This window comes from Lissotriton helveticus, chromosome 8 (genome assembly GCF_964261635.1).
Source record: "Lissotriton helveticus chromosome 8, aLisHel1.1, whole genome shotgun sequence".
Taxonomy (NCBI): Eukaryota; Metazoa; Chordata; class Amphibia; order Caudata; family Salamandridae; genus Lissotriton; species Lissotriton helveticus.
This window is the reverse complement of record NC_136069.1, coordinates 1,482,227,828-1,482,240,040: the sequence shown is the minus strand read 5'-3', so window position 1 is coordinate 1,482,240,040 and position 12,213 is coordinate 1,482,227,828.

Below are 12,213 nucleotides of genomic sequence, written 5' to 3'. Positions count from 1 at the left end.
GACTTACTTGAGCTTCCCGTCCTCTCTTCGAGTACTCGCCAGTACACCTGCCGTCCAGTCCACAATCAGCGTCCTGCCAGACGGACTCCAGCAAGCACCAGCCGTGAACCGGAACCACTTCTGACTTCCTTCCTCGCTTAGATTCCGGAACTGCTCACTCTCCCGGGGCGTAGAGGTTACTCCTCACGGAGTGGAACACTAGAACCTCCTGGAGTGGAGTCGCTGCTTCAATCCTCTTGGCCCAAGCGTGGAGGGGTTTGCTGAATCCAAGGAAGCAATCCTGGAGGATAATTTCAGTATAAAGACGTCTCGCAGCAATGCAGCAGCAGAAAAGACGAGGCAAACCCAGGTATCGTGAATAGTGATTTAATTGCTCACCACCATACCACCATGACGCGTTTCGGTGCAAACAGCACCTTGATCACATGACAACGTTACTAGGCGGGTGTGCTCAATTTAAAGGGCTCAGAGCCAACAGTCACATGCCAGATGTATAGAAATAAAAGACATACTGACATATATATATATATATATATATATATCTTGAATAAATGGATCTTAGCGACAATGCACTCAAATTATATTTTTAAGCAGTTCTCTATAGAATGTGCCTCACAGAGCAGTAATTGTCGAATTCTTACATTTTAGAAATTGAGACAGTAAGAAATTGGGTTGTTAGTGGAGATGGGTGTGAGGCCTATTCAAATAATGAACACAATTCTTGTCAGGTTGAACCACAAAAATCATTAAATAAATAAACCTCTGCTTATCCCTCTGGTATCTTGACACAAAGGCAGTCAGGCTTAACTTAAAGGCAACATGTATTTATGGAGCACTCAAACAGTAATAAAGTGAAAACACATCACAGAAAAAAAGCCAAACCATAACAATAGAGTAAAATTTAATAAATATCATGGTATTTAGACAGAATATCAGAAAATAAAGTATCGTGGGACAAAATATTATGTAAAAAAATTGAGGACAAATATATTATGAAGCTAAGTTTCTATAAGTAAGTAAAGTTTTACTCATTATAACTCCACATCTACGTACCTGGACAATATATACACACACACATATATGTATTTCTATATATTTTACAGTCTAAATTTCTAACATGTAATAATCCGACGATTATTGCCCTGTGAGGCACACTAGATTCTGTTACGGGGTCCAGGGCTCTTTGGGAACATTCTATAGCGAACTTCTTCAAAATATCCTTTGAGTGCACTGTTGCTAAGACACATTTGTGCAAGAAGGAAATCACAGGTGGGCAGTTTTCGTAGGGAAGCCAAGCAAGCAAATGTTATTATAGTTGAATCTTTACATCCTCGTCTCTGACCTATGCTACTCATATTGTCTATTTTAGTATAATGAACACCAACCTCAAGCCTGGGGGGCGCTAGGTGGCATGCGACCAAGATGGCCGCACACCAAAAAGGCTCTCGCCAGCCAGGCGGATAAATATCCTGCAAACCCAGCCTGAGATACATCACAAGCCTTAACTGAAGTGAAATTGTTGCCGGAACTGCTGGGGGGTCGTACTGGCGGAGTGAAGTCTGCAACAGGGCTGAGAACTGAATGGAATGGAGCTGTATCTCACCATGCCTGCAGCCACGCTAGCGGACTGGAGCTGTGATGCAGTGGTAGGATCTAAGAAAGACCGCGGCCTGGCGCGGATGCATAGGCCGAAGCATGGAACCAACTGAAGCGTGGGGCGAAGACACTGGCACCACGGCAGAATCGGAGGCTGCAGGGAGGCGCAGTGCGGAGGTAAGGTATTGCAGAGAGAGAGAGGGACAGTTTCCTGCTGACCCCATTGCGTTGGGTGCGGTCTGCCGAGCTGAGTGGGACTCTATCATTATATGAGACCGTCCCCCGCATGGTCGTGCCGGACACCCCCTCGTCAGCTAGTGCGAAGAGAGCGGTGGAGAGAGGCTGGCTGTTGCTGCGGCATTTGTGGCACTGGGGACCCATTGCAGGAGCACAGATTCAAGGGGAAGACAATAACTGCACTTTGGGTGCAGGTCCTTATGCACCAAAAGTACCTAGTTAAACTGTATGCGGCGCCCAGTGAAAGTTACGTTTGCCAGCATATCCAGGAAGAACGGTGCATTGCGGACGCCAATTTATCCACCTAGCGGGACCAACAGTGGCTGCTCACGAACCTAACGTGGAGGTAGTGCCCGGACCACAAAGGTCCACCTCCTCTTTGAGTGTGTGAATTTCATGAATACCGCCCCAGCGCAGGTTTTTGGGATTAAACAATGGTCTCTTCCCAGCAACAATAACAGATTAGCGAGGAACAGATAGGCAGCATCCATTTTGAGATTCGACTCTGGTATCTAGAGAGCCCTACTCCCCGGCGTCTGTGGCACATCTCATCCTTGCTAAAACGAGCTCTACCAAACTCAAGTGGACACTATGGGTAGAACGTACATGACACAAACCAAAATACCCTTCGAGTCACACAAGGCGACTAAGACTGGCTCCGCAGACCACGGGGACTTGGACAAAGCAGACAGCCAGGAAGAAGACTGGAAGGTACTACTGCTTAACATGAAAAACTGTTTGACATCCATTGACACGAAAATGGACACCATGAATGCACAACTGGACTCTGTAGTGCACAAGCTTGACCAACAGGACCAACGGCTCAAGGAAGCGAAAAACAGAGTTTCAGATCTAGAGGATGGGGCCAAGAAGACCAGGCAGTGGGTCTTGCACAGGGACAAACCCCTCAAGATCATAGCTGACAAAAATGAGGATTTGGAGACCTGCTCCTGGCGGAACAATGTTCGCATTCTACACCTGGCAGAGACAACCAACACAGGCCACATGGAGGACTTCATTGAACTGCTTCTGGTCGACCTGTTTGGGAGGAACTTTTTCTCTGCTCATCAGATGATAGAAAGAGCACATAGGTCCCTGACTATGTGCCCACCTCCAAGTTGACCCCCACGCCCATTGATAGTTAGATTTCTAAACTATCGAGATCGAGATGCAGTCCTGCGCCTAGCCCGAGAGAAGAAGCAAGTCAACTATGAGAACACCAACGTCGCCTTCTATCAGGACTTTACACAAAATATGCTGGAGGCGAGGCGCAAATATGCTGCTGTAAAGAAGAAGCTGCAGGCTCAAGACACCCCATATGCGATGCTGTATTCAGCGAAGCTCCGAATTACCCACCGAGGAAAACAGCATTTTTTTCCAAAACCCGTAGCAGGCGGAGGACTACCTTAAACGGTACAGCCGGATGTCTCCCACAGAGAGAGATGCTCGCTCACGCTCCAGATCCCACTCTCCAACATTGGCTCCCGACTGATACTTCGCTTATCGCCTAACTGCACAGATAGTTTATTCTATTAAGACCCCTGATGACAGTTGAAACTAGATGAGAGCCAGAGATCTATTGCTTAAGACGTGAACCTGATCAAATATCCGCCCGAGCGCTCACCCTCCTCATACGTACGCTGCTAGTCTGGTGTAGACTAGGTGGCAAGTGGGTGCGAAAATGGAGGGGAGATGGCAAGTCGTGGGCCCCTAGTATTTCCCCCGTGTGGATGTTCCCCATAGCTTTATTCCTAAACTTTATTGTAAGTTTGCTCTTAATTTGAGTTACATTGGGAAGGGTACTAATGCCTGACAAGTTGGGGTTGTCGGTGTGGGAGGGCGGTAGTGGTCCTTGCCATGCAATGTCTGAAGGAGTACAACAGTCCAGCCTTCACACCATAAGAGTACTATTAATATTCCTAATGTCGGTGACCTGACGAATAACCCAGATACCAATAACAAGATGCTAGTCCTATCATGGAACGTCCAGGGCTTGAATAACCCATGGAAGAAGAGGCAAGTCATAGGATAACTAGAGAGACACCACATCAGTATAGCCCTACTGCAGGAAACTCACCTTGACCCCGCAGCCAAGCCCCTGTTTGCCGCCAGATGGGCCACCCACCACTGTTTTTCGCCCTATTCCACGTACTCCTGAGGGGTGGCCATCCTCATTCGACATAGTGTGGCCTTCGTGCTGGGAGGGACTGAGATAGATTCTTAAGGGAGGTACTGTTTGATATGGGAGCGGCTAGCCTCGCCAGATGTCTCAATAGCTAATTGCTATGGCCCTTATGTAGATGAACCACAGACCTTATCTATGCTATGGAGTAAGATTCAGGCTCTCGGTTCCACTTATCTGATATGGGTGGAGATTTTAACACAACCATGTGCCTACAGATGGACAGATGCCAAACTACTACATTACAATATACGGCTACGCATGAACTGCTAGTAGACCTGGTAACCACTAACTATTTCTTGGATACATGGCGCTACAAGCACCCTACACAAAAAGAAGGCACACATAACTCGGCAGTCCATTCCACATGGTCCAGACTGGATTACATATTTGCTTCAGTGGGCAGGCACATTGGGTAGAAAAGGTCACACCCCATCCACATACATATTCGGACCACTCGTCCGTTAAATTGATGTTAACACTAACCCTGGGCAAAGCACTACGCTATGCTCGCATAGTTTTCAAAGTTTTCACTACTTCGCACTACGCAAACTGCAGGTAGCATGGTGCAAACACACGTAGCGGTGCAGCGGTCATTTCTGTTCGCTCTAGCGATAGAACCCCTTGCTCGCGGTCCTCAGCATCAAGTTGGCGATCGCGAACAAGCAAAAGTACATCCCGGCGAGACTTTTTCCTCGTTCGCGATCAGCAACATCAAGTTGTCGATCGCGAGCGTGGAAAATAAACCTCACGGCAAGATTCTCAACACGGGAGGTCAGGTTTCTCATTGTGAGTGATCGTGTATCCCAGCGACCGCTCGCGATGAGAAACTACCAGTGCGCGTTGAGAAAGCTGCCGCTCGAGCAAAAATCTACTCGAGCAGCAGAAAACTACAGCTCGCACTGTGCAAGATGTCATTTTTAATGATTTCACAGTGCCGGATGCTTGTCCGCACTGTGCAATCATTGAAAACGGCATCTTGCACAGTGCGAACAGGGTACTCCGCAGTTTGCGTAGTGCTAACCATAGCTCGCGTAGTGCGAAGTGCACTTCGCGAACTACGCCCAGGGTTAGTTAGCACCTCCAGTGGCTCAGGCCCCATATGCCTGATGGCGTCTTAACCCTGCTCACCTCCTGGACATGGTCTTCAGGATGGAACTTGAATAGGAAATCCAAGACTTTTTTCACGCAATGTTGAGTCAGTACCTAGCCTAACCACAGTATGGGAAGCTTTTAAGGTCATGGTCAGGAGTTGGTGTATTTCCAAGGGAGGGGGGTCCTTAAAGCCATTCAAAGGGAGCTCGGCCGACTGGAAAATGATCTCAAAATGCTTGAGAATGATCTTGCTACTACGGGAGACAGATATGAGACCTGTGCCAAATCGCGTGACAAATTGACAGAGTACAGAGCCACAGCGGAACATGAATGTAAATTTAGGGGGAAGTATCATGTAGCGAGGGTATACGGAGAAGGAGACCGCCCGGGGAGGGTCTTAGCAAATTTAGTCCGCCCACCCAAGTTCTCTAATTACATAGCCGAGGTTCAAGACTTGGAGGGAGAGATACACAGAAACCTCCCAGACCAACTGCAAACATTCGTGGAGTTCTACAAAACATTATCCACTTCACAGAGGGGGCAGCCACTTGACCTTCCACAGTACTTTGAGGATACGGCCTTGGCATGGCTTGGTAATACCCAAACGGAATTCCTGAGTGCCGACATCGAGTTAGACGATATTACTGAGGCCATCATGCAGAGGAAATCAGGGCAAACGCCAGGGTCGGATGCCTCTCCATAGAATTTTACAGGACCAATGTGGAGCAACTAGCACCCATATTGAAGGAGGTCCTTTATGAAGGCAAAGCAGAGGGTTCACTCCCGAGAACCATGCGAGAAGGCCAGAGAGTCTCTTTACTCAAACTGGATAAGCCCCATTACACTGCAAGTCTTATCGTCCCCTCTCGCTGCTTAATTGCGGCACAAAGATACTAGCGAAAGTACGCTCCAACCGCCCAAACCTCCTGATGGAAAGGTTAGTCCTGCCAGATCAATCAGAGTTCATCCCTAACCGTGGTACATCTCATAACCTTAGAACATTGTTGGCAGTCCTCCAAGATATAGATCCTAATAGCTTGGCGGTTGCGGTGTTTCTTGATGCCACTAAGGCATTTGATTCGGTGGAGTGGGACTATCTAATTGGCACTTTAAGATATATAGGAATGCCCCCTGCATTTCTAGGTTGGGTGAAGGTACTATACACACAGCTGATCGCCACAGTGCTGTTAAACGGAGCTAGATCCACTAGCTTTACCATCTCCAGAGGCACGAGGCAGGGCTGTCCCCTTTCACCCATTCTGTTCGCTCTAGCGATAGAACCCCTTGCCGCAAAAATAAGGCAACATCATGAAGAAAGAGCACTGGTGTATCCCTCCAGGCAACTTATAGTCTCACTCTATGCAGATGATTTAACACTATACGTCAAAAATCTCCAAGATAACCTAAACCCTGTATTGTGGGAAATAACCAGGTTTGGTGCCATCTCTGGTATCCAGATTAACTGCGCCAAGTCAGGAGTATTCCCATTAAAGGAATCGACTAAGCCGCACCAACTAGACTATCCCTTAGTCTGGAAATGTGACAAAGTTAAATATCTGGGAATCTACATTACCAGGGAAAAAGAAGAACTGATGCACAATAATTACGTAGCTACAATAGATAAAGTGACGGATACCATTACCCGGTGGCTGCCTCTGCCCCTCTCGATGGCTGGGCGCATATCACTAGTTAAAATGGTTCTCTTACCTACATTTTTTTACCTCTTTATTAATATTCCATACAACCCTGGGATTTTTTTAAAGATGCTAACAACGCAAGTCATCCGACTGATTTGGGGGGGACAACAGGCGAGATTTAGCCTTACCACACTGATGCTGCCCTATGCCCAAGGGGGGTTCGACGTCACTAATTTTGAATACTATTACTATTGCACGCAGGCACACTTTGCCACGTATTGGTTCCATCCCCCCCTATACGCCAGATTTGGCGGTGGAAGATGGCTATATGGCCCCTGTTCCGCCCTTGGGGTACCCGTTCATGTCAGGTGGGGGCCGGATACAAGAACCGTGCACAGTTGACTGCACCATTACGGCCTGGAGAAAGATAGCAGCTAAACTAGAAGCCCAAATGTTGTATTCCCCTAAAATACCCCTGATACGCCACCTAGAATTGCGAGTCACCTATGAGGGATTATGCCGCCGGATGTTAGAGCAACTAAAATACACAGTATGGGGGGACCTCTATATGGGAGGCATTTTTCGGACTAGGGAGCAATTTTTCGGCACACATGATCCCACTACCATGGATCTCTTCATGTACACAAGACTCCAACAGTGCGTGAAAACTGCCACTCCAACATACCCCCTAGAGCCACCTATCGTACTAGCGCTACACGCACTTTTGCAGCCGACCCCTCTTAAACGCGCCACGTTGCTGCTGTATAAACATGCACATAATGCACCACTGCCATACATCCCAAAAGCCCGGGTGAAATGGGATAAGGACCAAGAGACACCCCTGACAGACAAACGGTGGGAATTCATTATAAGTTTGTGCACAGACTATATTACACTCCTGCTAAACTCCACAAAATTAAGCTACGAGAGGATGACAGGTGTGTGAGGTGCAGAAGTGAAGGGGCGGATTTCTATCACTTACCTTGCCAGGAATGCGCATGTGCAGGCTCCCGCGCATGCGCAGTTCCAAGAAGAAGGCTAGATGGCCCCGGATGACCCAGCGATAAGGTAAGTTTTATTTTAAATCTTATTTTAGGCTTTTTAATCTCATTTAATATTGTGGGTGGGAGGCGGGCAGCCAACTTTCGTTACGCCCCCGAGTGTGCGTAGATTTGCCTCATTTCTCCGCCTTCATTGCGAAAGGTGGAAGGGGCAAATCTCCGCACATTCCGTGGGCAGAACGGAGACGTCCGCCCACCCCAAACTGCGATATGTAGATTTGGTTGGAATGCACAATATATTATGTTGTACAATACTATAGGACGAAGGGCATGATGGGGCGGGACTTTTTGTGGGGAGTAATTGTTACCCCGGGGGGGTTTGTTTGATACACACTGTAATATGCATGCCTGTATGATAACAAGGCTATGCTGTAAAACTTGATAATGCAATAAAGACAATTTAAAAAATAAATAATAAAAAAAAACCTCAAGCCTGATAGATTGGCAATTTTGGAGGTCACTGTTGCTTTAGTGGTCTTGCATCATTAGGCGATTGGCCCTCAGTGGATTCATTTTCACAGATACAGTGTCAATTTTATGCTCCAAAGCACAGCTAAAACTCTTAATGGCTGCTATTAAATCCAAGGAGGTAGGTTCAGTCACAACATCCAACATCCTAGCAGATACATCTATTGTGGAAGCTTCATGGCCAAGGTTTAGGTTTAGTCTTGTTGGGTTGGATTGCTTTGCCAGTCGTATGCTTCACCATTCTGACCTCTTAAAAGTCCAAATTGACTATGAAGCACTAATTAATATTCTCTTAAGTTCCCTGGTAGTCACAACAAGGAAGGCAACATTTCACTGAAGGTCTGTTTGTCCCACATTCAAAAGTATAGAACATCAATCGGGCTTTCTATGGAGAGCATATCAACAGGATCTCAGCTAGCCTCCGTTAATGTTGAAAATTTCCTCTGACACAGCACCGGGTGCCTCATACACACAGCTCTGGAAGTGCGGCTTATTGGATCCGGAGCCACACTGCCAAAAACGTAATTAGGCCCTATGTAGTTTATAAAATATGAAAAAAAACTTTAGGAGAATGAACATTTAAAAACATGCATTTATATGAATACCGTAAAACTTTGTGGTAGTATGGTATTTCTAACGTTAGTTACTTTTAAGTAATAATATTGTGTGATATTTATACATTCTTCATTTGAATTGATTTAATTTCATTATGTTTGAAGTAAAGTCAGAGCTCATTTCATTTAAAGGTGCAATGCAAGAAAAAATGTTAACTATTTTGTCCTGTACACTTCTACCCCCTGACATTCGTCAATGCTTTTACAACACTCACAATGAAATATTCGTGTGGAACTAGGATATTGAAAGGAAGTACAAGGCAACCGTAAGCGAGTACTTCATTTATTCATGCACCCCTAGAAGGAACATAGTCGAGATGATTAGTATCCCTGCTGTGGGCACTGGTGGGCACAGCTGAAGAAGGAGAAAGAACTCCAAATTGCTTGTTAACATAGTCAAGCATAGACTCAGGTACAATGGAAACAGCACACTTATTCCAAACTTTCCGATTCTCCAACACTACCACATGATTCCTCACAGCAGCCACCCTTTTAGGAACAGAAAAGAGAGACTCCCCCTTGTGAAGAAAACTTGGGGCCTCATTTATGAAAAGTGACGCATTACTGCGTGACAACAGCGATGCGTCACTTTTCATTGCGCCCTCCTTGTGACACCAATGATGCGTCATATTTACAGTATGACGCATCATTGCGCAAGGAGCTACAGATACGTCAGTATTTCTGACGTATCTGTATGGCGCAAAAGTGACGCATTGCTGAAGTGTGTCACAAAAGTGACGCAACTCCAGCAATGTGTCCTTTCACATGGGGCAAGCCCCATGTGAAAGGACCTGCGTCAGTCTTACACCTGCCATGAGGCAGGCGTAAGATATTGACGCATTTGCGTCCTAGAAGTGGCGCAGTGAAATCTTATAGATTTCACTGTGTCACTTCTATGACCTTTTCTTGCGTCAGAACGCCCACCTGCATACATTACACCTGGCACAGGTATAATGTAGCGCCGGGGTTTACAAAGTGGCGCATCTACCTAGATGCGTCACTTTGTAAATATGGTGCAACAAGGCACATTTTTTACGCTGCTGGTGGGTCACAAAAAGTGACGCACCCGCAGCGTAAAAGTGACGCACGGCCTCATAAATCAGGCCCTAGGTTTCTTAACTTGCACCCAATCACCCACCTTGACTGGCGAAGAAGAACGTATTCCAGGTCTGGTGTCGTACTTAGCTTGAACAGCAGCCCTGACATCACTTACAACTGACATTTTCTTTGTGTCCACCCCCCTTATAGACATCCATTCCTTGTTCAATTTAGAGCCAGCTACCCTTTCTACTCAGTAAAGTAAATGGAGCAATCCCAGTACTAACATGAGGAGTGGTCCTCACAGCCCACAGCATGTCACTGACAGCTTGTCGCCAATGCAACCCGTTCACTAAAGCCAGCTGCAGATGTTCTTTGATGACTCAGTTGAAGCGCTCAACCAAACCGGTGCTGCGGGGTGATAAAGGGACGTAAGGGTGTGTCTCACACCTATATTCTTAAGAAACTTTTGCATCTCACAAGAAACCAACTGGGTACCGTTGTCCGACACCAACTCTTCAGGAAAGCCCTCCCTGAGAAAAACATCATGCAAAAAAACTGATTACAGACAAAGAGTTAGCATTATCAACAAACCTGACTTCAGGCCATTTAGACATGTAATTGATTAATACAAGGACATATTTAGGAGAACTGCCAATGAGTCCAAACGGACCTGCAATGTTGAAGGCCAATTTAGTCCAAGGAGAGTTCTTCACCACAATAGGTTCAACTGGAAAAGAATAGGTCACCTGGTATTTGTCACTCATAACACAAGCACAACAATCACAAACAAAATTCTAAACATCCTTATCTAAGGCGGGACACCAAAAATCTTGTCTGACCCTACGTTTCATGGCTTGAATCCCAGGATGTCCTTCATGAGCCAAATTCAAAATCTTTTTGCGTATGGACAAAGGAGCTACCAACAAGGCACCTCTTCTCAGCACTCCACTGCCCACGGATAACTCATCCTTCACTCTTTTGTAAGGCACTAACTCAAAAGAACAATCTTTATCACTACGCCACACACCTGCTAAGAGATCAATGGCCTTCATCCCATCAGCATCTTCAGACATACACTCCAACCATTCCTGTTCAGAAAAAGTACCCCTGGTAGTATCTTCCAATGAACACACAGCACAAACTATCTCTAAATCATCACACCCCAAAACATCATCTTCATATGAGAGAGGTAACCTGGATAAGCACTCAGCTACATGTTTTTTGGCTCCAGCTACATACTCAAGCCGATAGCGAAACTCTTGCAATCTGTATTGCCATTTAGAAATACATGGTGTGACCCTACCACCACGTTTGGTTGTAAACAAATCAACCAAAGGTTTATGATCGGTTCTTAAAATGAATTTCTTGCCCCGCAAGAAATTTCTGAAGTGTTGAACACCCCACCACAAACCCAAAGCTTCCTTTTCTACGGTGGAATAGGTGATCTCAGCACCCCTTAAAGTCATTAAAGCAAAAGCAATGGTTTCTTCATGACCATCGCCCCTCATCTGAAGAAGGACCGCCCCTAAATCAACATTACTAGTATCAGTAGGCACAATACATAAATCATTAATGTCAAAGAGTTTAAGGGGACGAGCATGTACAATCTCTTGTTTGATTGACTCAAAATTGTTGTTGCAGTTAACATCCATACATATTTAACATATTTCTTTAGCAAGTTCCGCTTGGAAGCAGTTTTGGTGCAAAAGTTGCTGACGAATTTGGCATAGTGCTCCACCAACCCTAAATAGGAACCGAGTTGGTCCTTGCTCAAGGGTGTGGGTGAATTCTGGATAGCTTCAATGATCTTCAGTTTAGGTTCAATTCCTTTAAATGAGATATGATGACCAAGATAATCAACACACTCTAGAAGAAATTTGCACTTATCTGCCCTCAAAGTTAAACCACTAAATCTAATAACACTTAATACATGTTTGACTCTCTCATCGTGTTCGGATTCGGATTCCCCATAAATGAGAATGTCATCCTGGAAAAGCATGACTCCAGCAATATCCTTGAACAAACTGTTCATTAATCTCTGGAACACTGCTGAAGCCGACGCAAGGCCAAAGGGCATGCGAATGTAGCGATAAGCACCGTCAGGAGTGACAAAAGATGTTAAGTGTCTAGATTCTTTACATATTTCGATTTGGTGATACACTGCAGAAATATCAAGGGAGGAGAAAAACTTGGCGCCCTGAAGAATGGTCAGCATCTAGTTGATGTTTGGTAGAGGTTGACGATCAACCCAGATGTTGGCATTGAGATCTCTCAAGTCAACA